Raw genomic sequence first — 20,672 nt, 5'->3', positions numbered from 1 at the left:
AGCAGCTTAACACAGTGGTAAGCTTTATGATTACTTCTGATCATTAATTATCTTTGACATGGAGACAGGAGCAATCAGAGACTAACATTAAACGACACTGTACTTTTCTTCCTATGAGGGAACTGTAGTGACCTGATTGGGCGTATGGATGCGTAATGGAACATGACCGCTCTGATCATTAAAAATAACCACTAAAACGTGGCACCATGCAGCAGAGTAACAATGAAAATGCATTTTGTCGTCCCATACCATGCTATAGTTTGATCAGGCATATAGGTTCTGTAAAATGTCACAACCTGGCTCAGAAGAAGGACAAAAAATGGAGATGACCTATGGCAAAATAAAGTTAAATTAAATTTATTGAAGAAACTGAGTTACATGTGCAGTCAGTTCATCAGTGATGTGTGTGGTGAATGGATGTGTGATCATGTGTATGAGAGAATAAAATAGCTCAAACAAACCAGCCAAACCAGGTCAAAGGGAACCCAAGAGGAAGTAGAGGATGAGAAAGATTGCCATCTAAAACACCAGTATATATAGAGGAGCCAACCCAGGTGTCAGCCATCAAGTGAGCAGTGCACCCGGGTGTCAGCCATCATGGCCAATGAGCCACTCTCCCAGCTCCTAGCAAGCAGGTAAACAGGAACAGGTCCTGAGGCCTAGGAGCTGTCACAAAAGTGTCTTGAGATAATTTGACCTGTAACTGGTTCTATATAAATGAAATTGAATCGAATTGAATATAACACAGAATTTTCAGCACTAAAAACATAAACTATCACTGTTATACCTCATGATGATTTTTTTTCCACAGAAAAAATACTCTGCACTATCTCCTCTCCTGTGCTGTTTGAAAGAGCGGTCACCCACATAGTCAACATGTTAACAAAAGCTTTAGCTAGTTTAGTTTACATCTACGCAGACAGATAATTAGTAACATAAGCGTTGAAGTACTGTATGTTTTCTATACTACTATAGTATAATGGAATTCCTGGTCCCAACAGGTTCTCCATCTTGTCCAGGCCTGTTTCATGAGTTTATTTTTAAAAATAATTCTGTTCAAAAGCAATGTCTGATTTTCATTGGTTAATTTTCATAGAATTTACATTTATTATTACTATTGTCAGATTCAAATTATTTCTGTGACCATTGTGGGATTTTTATTCATTAACTGAGGTGTACCAACAATTTTGTCCACGTGTGTACATACTATGCTGTCTAAAGACAATAGCTGCGTTTCCATTACCCTTAGATATGCGCAAAATGTAAATAGCGCAATAAAAAACTGGTAATGGAAACACCTGAATTTCGAAAAAGGACTAAAATATCGCTAAAAAGTTTTTACGCTCTCATGAGGTGGTTTTTCAGACGTTTCGATATTGAAAAATATCACAAAAGCGCAATGGAAACACTTTTTCCGCAATTCACTCTGTGCACGTTAGCAACAGCTACGTCCGGTTTAAGCTGGAGTAGGTGAGAGCGTACTTCCGGTCCCGCTCATCAGCGCTGACAAAATGGATGGAGCCACCAGTGAGCTGTTTTATACAAGAAGTCTTGGTAATTTACCACAACTTTCTGTCGACGATTTTCATCGTATTGTTGATGAGCATTCATCTGCTCCCCAAAGTAAACGGGAAAAGGGATTTAAATTTTAAATTTCCCAATATATCCACAACTTTGAAGGTAAGTGACGAGCGCTTCTCATGCTAACTTTCACGAACTTAACCATTGGTGCTTCGCAAACTTACATTTGTTGTATTTACTTGTTGTATGTGCTTCAATATAACATTTGCTGTCAATAGGTAGGTAAGATTAAATTTTGTATACATAAAATTACAGTTGAAAGATCTGCAAAGACGCATTTTACGTACTCTGTTTGCTAGCGTTAGTTACTTAACGTGTCCCGCCGGCGGTACACTAACTAATTTGCATGGGATTTTAAAGAATGTCCGACGGCTGCAAACGCGATTATACAAACACTATACGCCGATGGAAAGCTTAGATTCTCATGAATCCGCCGGTATAAACCACTTTCAGATGTGATTACCACAGCAGGTAATATAAACACATTTGTCCGACAAACAACGATACGGCTTCAACGTACACAGCGCGACTCGCATTTCCGGGTTCATTATTACACACAGATGAAAATATTCCACAAAAAACGGCCATAATCCAACCTTGGACATCCAGACGAAACAAGCCAGTAAAATATTTTGTCCAAAACATGTCTTGAAGTCGGTATATAGGTCGTTTTCGAGGAAATGCACCTCGCGATGCGCGTCCAATATTCCTTGTATTTCTCGTCATATTTTTATTTACAAATAAAATATTAGCGATTTTTTGTACTGAAAATGGCTGGAATTGACTGTACCTTATAGGGCTACAAGTTTTTTGCCTTCTTCTTCTCATTGGTAGTATTATGAAATGTCATCGTTTGCAAAAGGTGCATACAAACTATTTTTTTATTTGGTCGAGCAGAGTGTTTTCTTCCAGATTAATGGATAGATCAATACTAAAGATATAAAAAAATTGCAGCGAAAGGTTAAGGACAAGCGCACCTTCTCCTTTCTTCAACAATCGAAGGTGCTTTCAATTACGATATGGTTGGATTTGGACTTAAAAGTATATAATTAATAAAATGAATCATTTACGGTATGAACCATTGTTTATTTGTTACATATAGTTTATTTATCCCAATACAGTGCATCCGGAAAGTATTCACAGCGCGTTACCTTTTCCACATTTTGTTATGTTACAGTCTTATACCAAATCGGATTCAATTCATTTTTTCCCTTAAAATTCTACACACAACACCCCATAATGACAACATGAAAAAAGTTTTTTTGAGATTCTTGAAAATTTATTAAAAATAAAAAACTAAGAGACCACATGTACATAAGTATTCACAGCCTTTGCTTAATACTTTGTTGATGCACCTTTGGCAGCAATTACAGCCTCAAGTCTTTTTGAATATGATGCCACAAGCTTGGCACACCTATCTTTGGGCAGTTTTGCCCATTCCTCTTTGCAACACCTCTCAAGCTCCATCAAGTTGGATGGGGAGCGCCGGTGCACAGCCATTTTCAGATCTCTCCAGAGATGCTCAATTGGATTCAAGTCCGGGCTCTGGCTGGGCCACTCAAGGACATTCACAGAGTTGTCCTGAAGCCACTTCTTTGCTATCTTGGCTGTGTGCTTAGGGTCGTTGTCCTGCTGAAAGATGAACCGCCGCCCCAGTTTGAGGTCAAGAGCGCTCTGGAGCAGGTTTTCATCCAGGATGTCTCTGTACATTGCTGCATTCATCTTCCCCTCTATCTTGACTAGTTTCCCAGTTCCTGCTGCTGAAAAACATCCCCACAGCATGATGCTACCGCCACCATGCTTCACTGTAGGGATGGTATTGGCCTGGTGATGAGCAGTGCCTGGTTTCCTCCAAACAAAACGCCTAGCATTCACACCAAAGAGTTCAATCTTTGTCTCATCAGACCAGAGAATTTTTTTGCTGATGGTCTGAGAGTCCTTCAGGTGCCTTTTGGCAAACTCCAGGCGGGCTGCCATGTGCCTTTTACTAAGAAGTGGCTTCCGTCTGGCCACTCTACCAAACAGGCCTGATTTGTGGATTGCTGCAGAGATGGTTGTCCTTCTGGAAGGTTCTCCTCTCTCCACAGAGGAACGCTGGAGCTCTGACAAAGTGACCATGGGGTTCTTAGTCACCTCTCTGACTAAGGCCCTTCTCCCCCGATTGCTCAGTTTAGATGGCCGGCCGGCTCTAGGAAGAGTCCTGGTGGTTCCAAATGTCTTCCATTTACGGATGATGGAGGCCACCGTGCTCATTGGGACCTTCAAAGCAGCAGAAATTTTCTGTACCCTTCCCCAGACTTGTGCCTCGTCACAATCCTGTTTCGGAGGTCTACAGACAATTCCTTTGACTTCATGCTTGGTTTATGCTCTGACATGCACTGCCAACTGTGGAACCTTATATAGACAGGTGTGTGCCTTTCCAAATCATGTCCAATCAACTGAATTTGCCACAGGTGGACTCCAATTAAGCAGTAGAAGCGTCTCAAGGATGATCAGTGGAAACAGGATGCACATGAGCTCAATTTAGAGCTTCATGGCAAAGGCTGTGAATACTTATGTACATGTAATTTCTTTGTTTTTTATTTTTAATAAATTTGCAAGACTCTCAAAAAAACTTTTTTCATTTTGTCATTATGGGGTGTTATGTGTAGAATTTTAAGGGAAAAAATAATTGAATCCGATTTGGAATAAGGCTGTAACATAACAAAATGTGGAAAAAGTGAAACGCTGTGAATACTTTCTGGATGCACTGTATTTCTGTTTTTTTTTCTTTTGCTCTAATCTCACTGTGACCATCTGTTTTCCTATTTCTTAATGATTTTCATTAACCTTTGGGAAAACTGATACAATGATTATTCATCTAATTGACACACATTGTAGCAAAATAAGATAGTAATAAGTTTAGCCAGCAAACAATAAAATGTGCTAGCCCCTTTGGTTAAGCCTTGCTGCTAATCTTTTTTGTTTTACTGTACTAACCAATTACTAACTTTAATGAAACTGTTGTTGCAGTGTCTGACAAAGATCAGGGCTCAGGAGAGGTGGTGGTCAGGGCAGAATGCTTCAGGTCAATGAGGAAGTCTGAAAAGCCTCACAGACTCAGTGTATGGTGAAGACAGAGCAGTTTTGAGCTGTTGTGTTAAAGTGTTTTTATATCTCAGATGACTGCAATTAGAGGATTTATTTTCACTTTGACAACAGTAATGGTGTTGACTACAGTACATAAAGAAGTATATTACTAACCTAAAAAACTAAAAAAAATGGTTTGTATTGTAAAAAGCATGGACAGTTTTGGATGAGGACAACATATTAAGAATTAAGTTAGAGAATGACTAATTTCAAGTACATAAAGACCAGTGGTGTACACACGTGGACAAAATTGTTGGTACCCCTCAGTTAAAGAAGGAAAAACCCACAATTCTCACTGAAATCACTTGAAACTCACAAAAGTAACAATGAATAAAAATTTATTGAAAATTAAATAATCAAAATCAGCCATCACTTTTGAATTGTTGATTAACATAATTATTTAAAAAAACAAACTAATGAAATAGGGCTGGACAAAAATGATGGTACCCATAACTTAATATTTTGTTGCACAACCTTTTGAGGCAATCACTGCAATTAAACGATTTCTGTATTTGTCAATGAGCGTTCTGCAGCTGTCAACAGGTATTTTGGCCCACTCCTCATGAGCAAACAGCTCCAGTTGTCTCAGGTTTGATGGGTGTCTTCTCCAAATGGCATGTTTCAGCTCCTTCCACATATGTTCAATGGGATTCAGATCTGGGCTCATAGAAGGCCACTTTAGAATAGTCCAACGCTTTTCTCTCAGCCATTCTTGGGTGTTTTTGGCTGTGTGTTTTGGATCGTTGTCCTGTTGGAAGACCCATGACCTGCGACTGAGACCAAGCTTTCTGACACTAGGCAGCACATTTCTCTCCAGAATGCCTTGATAGTCTTCAGATTTCATCGTACCTTGCACACTTTCAAGACACCCTGTGCCAGATGCAGCAAAGCAGCCCCAAAACATTACTGAGCCTCCTCCATGTTTCACCGTAGGGACAGTGTTCTTTTCTTCGTATGCTTGGTTTTTGACTCTATGAACATAGAGTTGATGTGCCTTACCAAAAAGCTCCAGTTTGGTCTCATCTGTCCAAAGGACATTCTCCCAGAAGCTTTGTGGCTTGTCAACATGCATTTTTGCAAATTCCAGTCTCGCTTTATCATGAGTTTTTTTCAGCAGTGGTGTCCTCCTTGGTCGTCTCCCATGAAGTCCACTTTGGCTCAAACAACGACGAATGGTGCCATCTGACACTGATGTACCTTGGCCTTGGAGTTCACCTTTAATTTCTTTGGAGGTTGCTCTGGGCTCTTTGGATACAATTCCAACGATCCGTCTCTTCAATTTGTCATCAATTTTCCTCTTGCGGCCACGTCCAGGGAGGTTGGCTACTGTCCCGTGGGTCTTGAACTTCTGAATAATATGAGCCACTGTTGTCACAGGAACTTCAAGCTGTTTAGAGATGGTCTTATAGCCTTTACCTTTAAGATGTTTGTCTATAATTTTTTTTCGGATGTCCTGGGACAATTCTCTCCTTCGCTTTCTGTTGTCCATGTTCAGTGTGGTACACACCTTTTAACCAAACAGCAGGGTGACTACTTGTCTCCCTTTAAATAGGCAGACTGACTGATTATGAGTTTGGAAACACCTGTGATGTCAATTAAATGACACACCTGAGTTAATCATGTCACTCTGGTCAAATAGTTTTCAATCTTTTATAGAGGTACCATCATTTTTGTCCAGGCCTGTTTCATTAGTTTGTTTTTTTAAATAATTATGTTAATCAACAATTCAAAAGTAATGGCTGTTTTTGATTATTTAATTTTCAATAAATTTTTATTTATTGTTACTTTTGTGAGTTTCAAGTGATTTCAGTGAGAATTGTGGGTTTTTCCTTCTTTAACTGAGGAGTACCAACAATTTTGTCCACGTGTGTGTGCTTTCTTCTTCTCTAGTTAGATACATATTCTTAATTAATTATGTCTATTTTGCAGGTGGTCCTTAAAGTAGCAGAAAATGTTGAGCTGGTGCACCACACTTGTTCCTGTGTTGCTGGGAAAGGTCTGTGTAACCATGGGGTTGCACTGCTTTACCAAGCAGTCCATTACAGCAGTCTAAAATTGACTGTTGTGCCCCCTGTGTTGAGCTGCACTGACGAGGAGCAGAAGTGGCATAAGCCGCGAGTTCTGGTGAGTTATCCAAAAAAAGGAATAATTCAATTTATATATATATATATATATATATATATATATATATATTATATATAATATGGGAGAACGAGGTAAGTTGAGACACTTTTGTTTAAATGGTCCGAGACACAAGAATAAACAACACAGAAGTAGAACAAACACATGTATGTAAACTTTAGGATGTCTGCTACCAAATGAAACCACCCGTACGTATTTTTGACAAAGCAGCACAGAGTAATGACCTTTCAAAATAAATTGACATAAAAAAACACATAAAATATATTTTTTCATGAAAGGGAGTAAAGCCAGGCCCAGTGGAGAATATGGCTGTTCTCTCTGCCAAGCCAAAGACTCGCAAATCAACAGAGGGAGTCAGGTAAATCCTTGCACAGTTTTATTTATTGTGATAGCACTTTTTGAATTTTGTGAAACCATGTAATTTCATATGATATATATTTAGATATATATGGATTATTAGATTTTTTTATATTGTAAAGTACAATATGTTTTCTTTTATATTTAGAAGCAAACTCTACAAGGGCCTCCACGGCGATCTGCCAGACCTCTCCGTCCTGAGTGTCGCAGAGGTTTATGAAGGCTTCCCACCGGTGGATCGACCTCTTGTGTGCAGCATGGGAATTGATTCGACCATTCCTTTGATTGATTGTCTATTTGGCAAGGTGCAGGTGGGGAGCACCTTGTCCTATCAGCAACCAGCCAAAGCAACAGTCCAACATTTTCATGCTGATGCTTCACCACCTCCTTTGCTGCCTCTAGATGGGTACAAGCTTCAGCCACCAGACTTTCCATTTGTCTGCTCACGGAAGCAGCAGCTGCATCTGCAGAGTTTGGAAGTGACACTGGAGATGTCCCGTCAGATAGAGAGGGCCACTAGGAAACAGAGCCTTTGTCCTGAGTGGCACAGCCTGCGTCGACCAAGAGTTACAGCCTCTCGTTTTCGAGAAGTGTGTCAGGTTGGTGAGGCCTCAAAGGAGATCCTGGCGGATCGAATTTTAAAAGGTACTCATCAGACTGCAGCCATGAAGAGGGGTTTGGAACTAGAAGCCAATGCCATATGGGAGTACTGCCAAATAAAAAGGGTCAATCACTACCCATGTGGCTTTGTAGTGCACCCCGATGCGCCCTGAATTGGTGCGTCTCCGGATGGTCTGGTTTTTGACCCAGAAGAGGAGGCACAGTTTGGGCTAATTGAAATGAAGTGTCCCAATGTTGCCAGCTATATTGACTGCCCTTACCTCAAGGCAAATAATGGCACAGTGCAACTTAAAGCAACTCATGCCTACTACTGGCAAGTGCAGGGCCAATTTCTAATAACAGGCATGAGTTGGTGTGACTTTGTTGTGTCTGCCCAGAATGACGTATTCATTCAAAGGATATTTAGAGATGAGACTGTAATTGCAATGATAAAACGTAAGGTTGATATTTTTTATTTTGATGTATATGTTAACAGATGCATAAATAAGTCATAAATTTGAAGATTTTTGATAGATTTTTAATAAACATAATAGTGATTAATTTTTTGCCAAGCATCCAGCCCTAGAAATAGGTACAGAGTAACATGTTCTGGTTGAAAACTGGTATAATCCTAGTTTGGTCCAAATGCAATCCAGTTTTAGTCCTGCTTTTGACCTGAGTTAGAGTTAGTTCAGACCTGGATTAAATCTCATGTCTTTTATTTGAGGAAATGATTTAAGCCGTTGTTTTTGACATATCTTTATTGTGGTGTATAAGAAATAAAACTTCAATTTTGCAGAAAAAAGCACAGAAAAAAGAAAAATGTTCAACTTTCAAAGTAAAAGGAAAAAGTACAATAAAAATTAAGCACTTAATACTTGGTTGGAGCTCCTTTTGTTCTAAATACAGCATTGATAAAATGGTATGGACAGTCTTGGTTTCGAGTTCAACTTTCATATAAATTCACATTTTCACAAAGTTGTCTATAGGGATGGGAATTGATAGTCAATTCTACAAGTAGAATCGATATCGATAAGGCTTTTCCCCAGAATCGAACCTCCCCTTTGTTAACAATTCCTCTTATCAATGCCAGCCTGGACCACCACCTCTTTAAACCTCTGTATCTACAGCCTGGACCACCACCTCTTTAAACCTCTGTATCTACAGCCTGGACCACCACCTCTTTAACCTCTGTATCTACAGCCTGGACCACCACCTCTTTAAACCTCTGTATCTACAGCCGGGACCACCACCTCTTTAAACCTCTGTATCTGCAGCCTGGACCACCACCTCTTTAAACCTCTGTATCTGCAGCCGGGACCACCACCTCTTTAAATCTCTGTATCTATAGCCCGGAATCACTGCATCAGGCTTCTTTTAATGTTTTAAATTATAAAATATTAGGTCTATGTAAATTTATAAATGTCAGAATGTAACTTGTGTCAAGAAAGCCAAGTTTCTTATCTCTTTTAAAAATCCAAAAAATACTTGAACATATTTTTGTTATTATGGGATTGATAAGAGAATTGATAAACAATTGGATTGATAAGGAAAATTAGCAGTGGCTTTGATATTGTTAAAATCTTATCAATTCCCATCCCTAGTTGTCTATTAAGTGTGACGTGGGTAAAAATTTAAAAAAAAAAAAAAAAAAAAAGAGCAAAATTAGTATTATGTCCCCCCTACAGGGCATTTGGTGATGACATGCATGTATACTCTATGTATTATCTTGAGAACCACAGTATCTATAATATTAATAACAATAGAATGTTCTTCTATATCAGACGATAAAGTAAGCTATATATTTGATGGCCATCTACCATCTTCTTCAGAAGTGTCACGTGATGGTGGATGTGACGTCTTATCTGCAGGTGGTCTCAGATGTGAACAGATGCCAACTGAAACATGTCAAGTTAAATCTGTATTTGTTACATGTCTTTTGAAAGTAAGTTTCTTTGTTTCATAACAATTGTGCTTTTCTATTATTTTACAATGACTATGACAAGACAAATGTATTTATAGAGCTCAATTCATATACAAAGCAATTCAAACTGCTTTACAATCACATAAAGTCAAACGAGGCAAACAAATCCTTAAGTCAATAAAGAACATCATTAGTAACATAAGAGGAAGAGTGCAGTTAAATACGTTCAGTCGTTTATGCACCGCTAAACAACTGTTTTTAACCTGGATTTAAACATTGCTAGAGTCGAGGCATTACTCACACCTTCAGGAAGACTGTTCCACATATTAGCTGCATAAAACGGAAAAGCAGCCTCACCATGTTTGGATTTAAATCTGGGCTCCTGAAAGAGGCCAAGTCCTGAGCTTCTCAGAGTAGTTTGACGAGGTTCATATGGCACGAATATGTCAGAGATGGTTCATATGGTTCTAACATGTCAGAGATGTACTTTAGTGCCAGACCATAAAGAGATTTGTAAACAATTAAAGCTGTTTTAAAGTGAGTTCTCTGAGCTAAAGGAAGCCATTTTAGAGACCCGAGTACTGGACTAATATGATCATATTTCCCGTTTTTAGTTAGGATTGGAGCTGCAGCATTCTGGATGGACTGCAGCTGTTTTATACCTTGTTTGAGAAACCACTGAACAGGCCACTACAATAGTCCAACCTACTGGAGACAAAAGCATGAATTAGTTTCTCTAAGTCTGGTTTAGACACTATATCTCTAATTTTTGCCATTTTTTTTTCAGATGAAAATAGGCTGTTGATATTGTTGATACAATGTGGCTGTTAAATTTCACTTCTGAGTCCAAATAATGTGTATCTGTCATTTTGCTCAGCTTTACAACAAAAATGTTTAGCCCAAGAACTGCCATTTTTTAACTAGAGGCCCATGCTGATAATTTGAAAGGAGACAGGCAACGGTGAAGATTTGATTTATGCTCCCTGAAATGGAAAGAGGTATTTTTTTTTCAAAAAGCTTGTTCTCTTTGACTCTCCTTATGAGCCTCTCAACGTGGACTCTTAAGCGGGCGATTGACTGAGTCTGCAGAACTTCTTCTTCAGACATCTGGGTCTTCTTGGACAGAAAAGCTGGTTGGTGGACTTTCCCAGAGACCAGCTCATCGATGAGGAATCCTTTGTCCACCATGATATCCATCTCTGGCGTAAGAAGGGGGATGATCCCACAGTGATGGAAAAGTTCTTTGTCACTAATGGAGCCTTCATACAGAGCTGACACAAAAGTCAGCGCACCATGAGGAGACATCCCATTGAGAGCCTTGAAGGTGCACGTGGACTTATAATTAGAGAACACCTCACTCTGAGTAAGAAGCAACGAAGGTGTTTGGCACTCCATTTCAGTACAATCAACGATTACCTGCGTGTTTTCATAGGTTCCTTCAAACTCTTTCGGACGGTTTACACTAACTGCAGCAGGTGACATCCAGATGGAGATGGATCCAAGGAGAGTGTAGAGGAAATTGGCCCATGTCACAATTATTCTGCTCACAGTGGCTCGATGGATGTTAACTTGTGGCTGAGTTCTAGTTGTGTGAATCCAGTCGACAAGTAGGTTAAAAAGGGGAAGAGCTCATCAATTGGCAACAGTTTCTAGGGTAAAAAATCCTCAATTAGTTCAGATAACAAAACGTTTTATCATATACATGGTTATGCAATTTATATTCCATTATACTGGAAACTGATGGCAGGTTGTCCGGAAAGGGACAAATACTATTGGAAGCAGCAAAAAGAAAAGTAGGTTTCATGCACACAAAGACAAAAACAGTGGAAGAAACAGATTCTTAAATATAAGAAGGGCAAAAACATACAACATGAAGCTTTCCCCTTAATAAAAATGTTTACACATTTCAAATGTTATTAATCAACTTACGGTTGATCTAGTCACAGGGCTCTCTGTGAAGGTACTGGTGGAAAGGTCCCGGTGAACCGCAGTTACCCTCACGATTCTTGCTGTTGCCTCTTCAGTGAGTTTCCAAAATGCCATCAAATGTTCATATGATGGAAACCTGCATAAGTAGAAATGAAAGTAATTACTCAATAAATAGTAGAAAAGTGCTTTGAGAAAATGTGACTTGAGTACTGTAAGTAGAAGTAACAGGAAAAATATAAAAATGTTACTCAAGTCAAAAAATGAAATATTGTAATACATAATTTTAGAAGAAAAAGCAATCAAAGTACATTTGAAAAATAATGTATGAAAAAAGAAAAACTTCAATGCAGCTTTGTTACCTAAATTTACTCACAGGGGTTTCAATGTTTCTTTACACAATTGTACAGGTACTTTAGAATAATTTTACTCTAATAGAAGATTGATATTGTTACTTAAAATTCCTTAAAAATGCCACCTCTAAAAGTAAAGCAGTAACAGAACAATATTATTAAATAGATTACATGCAATTTCCATGCACACCTGCATGCATTTGAATGTTTTTCTTTATAATAATGAAAGTACAGCTTAAAAATATACCTTGTCCTCTGGGGATGATGAAAAACGCTCCAAACCAAACCGCGTCAGGTGCATCTCCTGTAACTCCTGCCGGAGCGCCTCCATCTCTCTGACCATGCCGTCATACTTCCTCCGGTCCACCACAATAAAGGAGCTGGCAGAGTAGTCATGCTCTTCTATCATGGGAACAAAACTCTCTTGTTGTAACATACTTTCGACAGCAGTGGAACACTCAGGGGCTGCGGCAGCGGCTCCATCTTCCTCTCCATCCTCTTCTGTCGGCTCACTCCGAGGGCGGCGTTCCCAGACCCCTGGTCGCTGCTTAACAGTGTAATTATTCCACTGGAATAAGGTAGGGACACTGTTTGGCAAAAGTAGCCGTTGACCCATTGGCAAAGAAATAATACATTCTTTTTCAAAGTGTCGGCTACAAATCCTGGAGTTTGGCGTTACAACAAACCCCCCACCTCTTCTTATTTTAGCTAACCACTGAGCACGTAGCTTTGCATTCTTTGGGAAGCAGTGGAAGCTCAAAACACCGTTGTATCTGGTGGACGCTGGACAAAGTGGTACACAGCAGTTGCGGTTGCTCCCACTAGCTCTTAAACTAAATTTAAATGTTTTATTTGACATAACTCCTGTTCTTTTCTTACGAGACTCCATTGTTTCCACGGCAGAAAAAGGCAACCGGAAGTCGAGGCTCACCCTTCCGGCGCAAACCCGGAAGAAAGACTTTTATCGTGCACAGAATCTATTATACGTCACCGGACGTGACGTACCTGGTCACTTGCAGTGTGTAAGGTTCGCGGTCGCCAAGTCCCCGAAGCGACCAGAACAATGCCCGGGCAATAAACAGATACAATTTATACATTTCTCATTGCCCGGCCAGGCGACAAGCATTTTATAAATAAATAAATTGAAAGATTTCTAACCTTTCGCTTTGTTCTGCGCAGGCAGTGTTGCCAACTTTCCAAAGCGTCCTAGCGACTTTTTTTTGTCAAAAGCGACTAGCGACAAATCTAGCGACTTTTTCTGCTGTTTTGGAGACTGACAGGAAAACTCTGATCATTCTGCAGTTCCTGTCCTCAACAAGCAGCAGGTGCTGCTGTGAGCTCCTCCCTGTCCCAAAGCACAGGCTGTCAGTCCAGTAACCCCGCAGCAGTCCCAGTGTCTGATTAGAGGAGACCGACATCACTCCTCGGCCAGACGGCAGATGAATCGCGCATGCGCAAAGTCACTACAGATCCCATCCAGACTTACGGAGCGGGATATAAATGAAAATGTTTCTTCTCTGTCATACTAAAATAAAGCACAGCATTTAGCCTCTATTACAAAAACATATTTTGGACATTGAAAGCATGGAAAGTGTGTATATATGGAAGCCCGACCATTTATTTACCATTTATTGTTATACGTATCCTACCAGGTGCTTCCTGTTGGTTCTATAGGTGAACTGGGACTTGTTACTGAGAGTCGGTTTGGTTGATGCAGTTTGCATCATATGTTTATTGTTATAAGAGTTACATTAAGGAGTGCTGTTTAACTGATACTGCCAGGCTCTGTTTCATAACATGCCTGTTTATATAGCTATGTCCACTGGCGACTAGAAGCAACCTATTGTCAAATACTGTCGTGCCTTTTTCTCTCCACTGACAATATTTTAAATGGCCACCCTTTTTTTAAAATAATTAATTTTTTATTTTTTTCCCTCTTTCTTCCTCTTTTTCTTTAACCTCTCGTCTCATCGCTCTGCGATTTTCTAAAAACACTCATAAACAAACAGTATCTATGCCCTTTGTGCGTAGGAAGGTTCGTACATACCTATGCAGGTGCATATTTCTTGGACTTTCTCTATTTACTAAACTTTTCAGTTTTTCCCCTTTTTTCTTTTTTTTTATTTATTAATTTTTTTTCGCTCTTTCCTAGTTTTTATTTAATCCTTCTACTTAGCTTTTAGGTCAATATATGTTGTTTCTTTCTATGATTATTTTTTCATTCTATATAAGCTATACTGAGGCCTCATCGCTTGGTAGTCACGTGCAGCCACCATTGTGAGGAATCTTACTTCCAATCAGAATACTCAACTGCAATATTAATAATAATAATATACTGTTAAAAGTTAATATTACTACTGGGGTTACAATCATTTCATAGGGGACTTGAGACAGTGGAAAGGTGAGAACTAGACGAAGGTTAGTTAGAAAGTGCTAATGCACTTCGCAGGAAGGTGCTATACAAAAATCTTCACGCACATTCAGAAATTAAAAGCAGACATAATGTTCCTTCAAGAGACACACTTACTCAAGACTGACCACCAGAGACTTAATAGACCACGGGTGGGACAGATATTCCATTCAGAGTTCAGCCAGAGAACTAGGGGTACAGCCATACTGATCCGAAAAAATGTTCTTTTCTCCCCTAAAGATGTCATCGTAGACCCAAATGGCCGCTACACTATTGTATCTGGCACATTGTATCAGAATCCTGTCATCTTAGCCTCTGTGTATGCGCCTAACTGGGACGATCACTCCTTTATGAAAAAGTTTTTATCTTCTCTCCCAAACATAAACTCCCACTTGTTAATTATGGGGGGAGATATGAACTGTGCCATTAATCCCATGCTTGATAAATCCAGCCATAAAAATATAGTACCCTCTAAAATGGCCCAAACTCTCTCTTCCTTTATGGAACAATACGGATACATCGACCCATGGCGAGTCCTGAACCCTTCAGCAAGGCAATTCTCTTTTCTCTCACGTCGGACTTACTCTCGTATTTACTATTTCCTAACTGACAAGGCTTTTACCTCCTACATAGTCTCAGCTGAATATTCCCAGATAACTGTGTCGGACCACTCTTCCGTAATCTTAGATCTCCGTTTCGAACTGAAACATAAGGGCTTAAGATCATGGCGCCTTGACCCCCTATTGCTCTCTGATGCAGCTTTTCGCAAAAACATATCAGAAGCCATTGATTTCTTCCTGGAAACAAACCGATCGGACGATACACCTGCTACGTTACTATGGGATACTTTGAAGGCATTTATCAGAGGCAAAATTATCTCCTACACAACCCATATCAATAAATGTCGCAGAGCTCGGCATAAGGAATTAGAAGATGCTCTCGCTGACCTAGACGCCCGGCACTCCGCTAATCAGTCACCAGACCTCTATAAAGAAAGACTGAAACTTCAAACTGAACTTGACCTTCTGTTAATGAGGGAGGCTGAACAACGATTGCTCCAGTCTCGAAGCACATTCTATGAATCAGGGGATAGAGCTGGACGCCTCCTAGCCCATCAGCTGAAATCCAGGAATGCATCAAATCAGATCATCAGATAGCACAAATTCGTGATAAAACCGGCATGACTACTTCTGATCCTGACGAGATCAAGAACACCTTTAGAGAGTTCTACACTCAGCTTTATACTTCTTCCCCGGTTGCTGAGGCGCACTTGTCGAAATTCTTCTCAAATCTGGACATGCCCAAAATATCATTGGAAGACCAAAAACTGCTCGATAGCTCCCTACAACTTTCTGAAATCACAGCAGCAATCAAATCGATGCACAATAGAAAATCCCCTGGGCCAGATGGGTTTCCGGTGGAATTTAAAAAAACTTTCATAGACAAATTGGCTCCACTATTGCTAGATATGTTCAATTAATCATACCAACAAGGTGCTCTACCGCACACTCTCACACAGGCCTCTATATCCCTAATCTTTAAAAAGGGCAAAGATCCACTTAGTTGCTCATCATTCCGACCAATTTCACTTCTGCCAGTCGATGTCAAAATTCTCGCCAAGGTGTTCGCCCGTCATTTAGAATCAGTTGTACTTTCTATAATTTCTGAAGACCAGACAGGATTTATTAGACAACGACACTCATTTACGAATATTTGTAGATTACTAAACATCATTCACACTCCACCCTCTCCTTCAGATCCGGAAGTTGTCATATCCCTCGATGTGGAGAAATCGGGTCGGGTGGAATGGGCTCACCTGTTTTACACATTGGGAAGGTTTGGCTTCGGGAATAGCTTTATATCTTGGATTCGCCTGCTCTATACTTCCCCCCAAGCATCAGTGTGTAAAAACACACAACGCTCTAAATTTTTCCCTCTTTCTCGTGGCACACGCCAGGGATGCCCGCTTTCCCCGCTATTATTTGCACTCGCCATCGAACTCCTTTCTATTGCGCTGAAATCCGAAACAAAATTCCTTGGTATCCGGAGGTGGGGGATGGAACATAAAGTGTCACTGTATGCGGATGATCTACTTCTGTATGTGCAAAACCCAGAGTCCTCTGTTCCACATATACTGTCTATCTTAGACTCCTTCGGAGTGTTCTCGGGATATACAGTGCCTTGTGAAAGTATTTGGCCCCCTTGAACTTTTCAACCTTTCGCCACATTGCAGGCTTCAAACATAAAGATATAAAATTTTAATTTTTTGTCAAGAATCAACAACAATTGGGACACAATCGTGAAGTGGAATGAAATTTATTGGATATTTTATACTTTTTTAACAAATAAAAAACTGAAAAGTGGGGTGTGCAATATTATTCGGCCCCTTTACTTTCAGTGCAGCAAACTCACTCCAGAAGTTCAGTGAGGATCTCTCAATGATCCAATGTTGTCCTAAATGACTGATGATGATAAATAGAATCCACCTGTGTGTAATCAAGTCTCTGTATAAATGCACCTGCTCTGTGATAGTCTCAGGGTTCTGTTTAAAGTGCAGAGAGCATCATGAAGACCAAGGAACACACCAGGCAGGTCCGAGATACTGTTGTGGAGAAGTTTAAAGCCGGATTTGGATACAAAAAGATTTCCCAAGCTTTAAACATCTCAAGGAGCACTGTGCAAGCAATCATATTGAAATGGAAGGAGTATCAGACCACTGCAAATCTACCAAGACCTGGCCGTCCCTCTAAACTTTCACCTCCAACAAGGAGAAGACTGATCAGAGATGCAGCCAAGAGGCCCATGATCACTCTGGATGAACTGCAGAGATCTACAGCTGAGGTGGGAGAGTCTGTCTATAGGACAACAATCAGTCGTACACTGCACAAATCTGGCCTTTATGGAAGAGTGGCAAGAAGAAAGCCATTTCTCAAAGATATTCGTAAAAAGTCTCATTTAAAGTTTGCCACAAGCCACCTGGGAGACACACCAAACGTGGAAGAAGGTGCTCTGGTCAGATGAAACCAAAATCGAACTTTTTGGCCACAATGCAAAACGATATGTTTGGCGTAAAAGCAACACAGCTCATCACCCTGAACACACCATCCCCACTGTCAAACATGGTGGTGGCAGCCTCATGGTTTGGGCCTGCTTTTCTTCAGCAGGGACAGGGAAGATGGTTAAAATTGATGGGAAGATGAATGGAGCCAAATACAGGACCATTCTGGAAGAAAACCTGTTGGAGTCTGCAAAAGACCTGAGACTGGGACGGAGATTTATCTTCCAACAGGACAATGATCCAAAACATAAAGCCAAATCTACAATGGAATGGTTCATACATAAATGTATCCAGGTGTTAGAATGGCCAAGTCAAAGGCCAGACCTGAATCCAATCGAGAATCTGTGGGCAGAGCTGAAGACTGCTGTTCACAAACGCTCTCCATCCAACCTCACTGAGCTCGAGCTGTTTCGCAAGGAAGAATGGGCAAGAATTTCAGTCTCTCGATGTGCAAAACTGATAGAGACATACCCCAAGCGACTTGCAGCTGTAATCGCAGCAAAAGGTGGCGCTACAAAGTATTAATGCAAGGGGGCCGAATAATATTGCACGCCCCACTTTTCAGGTTTTTATTTGTTAAAAAGTTTAAAACATCCAATAAATTTCGTTCCACTTCACGATTGTGTCCCACTTGTTGATTCTTGACAAAAAATAAAAATTTTATATCTTTATGTTTGAAGCCTGAAATGTGAAAAAGGTTGAAAAGTTCAAGGGGGCCGAATACTTTCACAAGGCACTGTAAGTTGAACATCCAGAAGAGCGAATGCTTCCCCATTACCCAGGCAGTCCTATTGCTGTCACCATCGTCCATTCCTTTCCAATTCTCCAGAGTAGGTTTCAAATACTTAGGTGTGAACATAACTCGGTCTATGCGTACCCTTAAAGAACAGAACTTTACATCTTTAACAGAAAAGATCAAGATGGACCTACACAGGTGGAGCCATTTGCCGCTCTCTCTGGCAGGGAGAGTCCAAACAGTAAAGATGAATGTGCTACCCAGATACCTGTACCTCTTCCAATGTATTCCGATTTTCCTGTCCAGATCTTTCTTTAATACAGTTGACTCTATCATCTCAACGTTTATATGGGCCGGTAAAAACCCCAGAACATCCACAACATTTTTACAACGAAATAGATCGAAGGGTGGATTAGGCCTACCTAATCTCCAATGTTACTTTTGCGCCGCTAACTTGCATAAGCTGCTGCTGTGGTTTACTTCCCCACAGGATAGCTGTTGCCAACTTGAGACTGCCTCTTGCATCTCCTCCTCACCTCAAGCTCTGGTGTGCAGCACACTACCACTACCCCTTTCACATTATACGGCTAACCCTGTTGTCATTGCTACTTTGAAAACATGGGCACAAATAAAACGACACCTTAGGTGGATCACCCTCCCACAATCGACCACTATTTGCAATAACCACCTCTTCATGCCAGCTGAGATCGATTCAAAATTCACGACCTTTGCCGGTAGGGGCCTAAGATACTTAAAAAAACCTGTATGTAGATGGATCATTCGCCAGTTTCAGTCAGCTGCGCGACACCTTTGGCCTGAACCCCTCCGACTTTTTTCGATATCTTCAACTGCGGGACTTCACCAAGACTCCGTCGTTCCCCCAAATTCCACCTCCCAGTGGCGTAGACCATATACTACCTGCCGCCTCCTTACCTAAGGGGCACATCTCATATCTATACAAACTTGTTCTACTAGCTGATGAAACCATGATAAGGAAAAATAAAGCCAATTGGGAAAACGATTTGAAGATTGAATTTTCTGATCAGTTCTGGGGGGAAGCTTTAAAAGCTGTGAATTCGTCCTCTACTTGTGCTCGACTTAGCCTCATTCAATTTAGAGTATTGCATAGAGCTCATTACAGCAAGATCAAACTTGCTAAAATCTATCCAGACACGGTAGAAGATAAATGTAATCGGTGTTCTCTATCTCCATGTGACTTGGCTCACATGTTCTGTCTGTGCCCCAGGCTGGCTGGGTTCTGGGAAGCATTCTTCAGAACCATCTCTGAGATATTACGGACCCAGATTTTGCCATCTCCTCACATTGCAATCTTTGGTAGACCTGAAAACGCTAACACTATGAGTAAAATGCAAGTGACTATAACTGCTTTCACCTCACTCATTGCACGTAGAAGGATCCTATTGCAATAGAAGTCATACTTGCCACCATCCTTTAAAACTTGGATCGGGGATGTCATGTCTTTCTTAAAACTGGAAAAAATTAAATTTTCTTTGAGGGGGTCGTCTGACAAATTCTACTCCTACTGGAAACCATTAATCGCTTATGTTGATGGGCTCTCTGGAAGGGAGTTTCTTCGATAGTGCTGTGCTGAGCCTTTTCTGCTGTCTTGTCAACTGTCCGAGGTCCTGTACCTGTCTGTCGCCCGCACACCACTCGCCTCCTGCTGCCTGCCTCCCATACACTACACGGGAGTGGCGGTGGGTGACATAAAGGTGGATGTCAGTAGCCCTGGCTCTCATAGTAAAGTTCCCATGATCCATGCTGTGATTACATTTAATGATCAGTTATGTACAATTAACTGAAACAATTTCTAAAATTACATTTTAAATTTTATTAAGATGGTGGTTTTGAACACTGTGATCAGTCTTAATGTAGCTTACATTATTTCTGGATACTTGTAAGACTTAAAGTTTGCAACGTATGTCAGTCTCAGTATTTTTAATTCTTGCTAGTCTGTACTACTTGTCATTATGGTGGACCTGAGCAACACTCCCATGACCCGTGGATGTTCTGGTTGAAGTTTAATTCCTAATAAAAAAAAAACATTTTCATTGTGTTTTTTGTAACTTAGATATGACAGTCAGCGCCAAGGATGCAGAGGAGAAGGATGACCACATTCACATGCCTCCACGTTGTGATGTGGAAACTCAGTGGGAGGATCTGTCTGTCTCTGAACAACGCTATGCTGCAAGATCATCACTCCATCTGAAGCCCCTGACATCTGACATCTTTACAGTATAATTGTAATAAACCTAAAAATTTCTGACCCGTTTGTAAATTGTTTGTTATTAGGGTCCGAGCACCGAGTCGTGCCAGGGCACCGACTGTCCAAGGCACCAGCGGTGCCAAGGACTCTATTGAAACCCTAGGGTTTATTATTATTAGGGTCCGAGCACCGAGGGTGCAAAGGACAGGCGGTGCCAGGGCACCGACTG

At 40.6% G+C, this 20,672-nt stretch overlaps 1 protein-coding gene across 1 annotated transcript in view; it reads right to left on the bottom strand.

Moving 5' to 3' along the window:
- Positions 1 to 20,672, bottom strand: part of LOC110972159 (NADPH oxidase 4) — a 71,353-nt gene that overhangs the window by 2,321 nt on the left and 48,360 nt on the right. The gene's annotated exons all lie outside the window — the stretch shown is intronic.

The sequence above is a fragment of the Acanthochromis polyacanthus genome, chromosome 13 (genome assembly GCF_021347895.1).
Source record: "Acanthochromis polyacanthus isolate Apoly-LR-REF ecotype Palm Island chromosome 13, KAUST_Apoly_ChrSc, whole genome shotgun sequence".
Lineage (NCBI taxonomy): Eukaryota > Metazoa > Chordata > Actinopteri > Pomacentridae > Acanthochromis > Acanthochromis polyacanthus.
The sequence above is the reverse complement of the archived record's forward strand: the minus strand, read 5'-3'. Positions and strand labels throughout refer to the sequence as shown.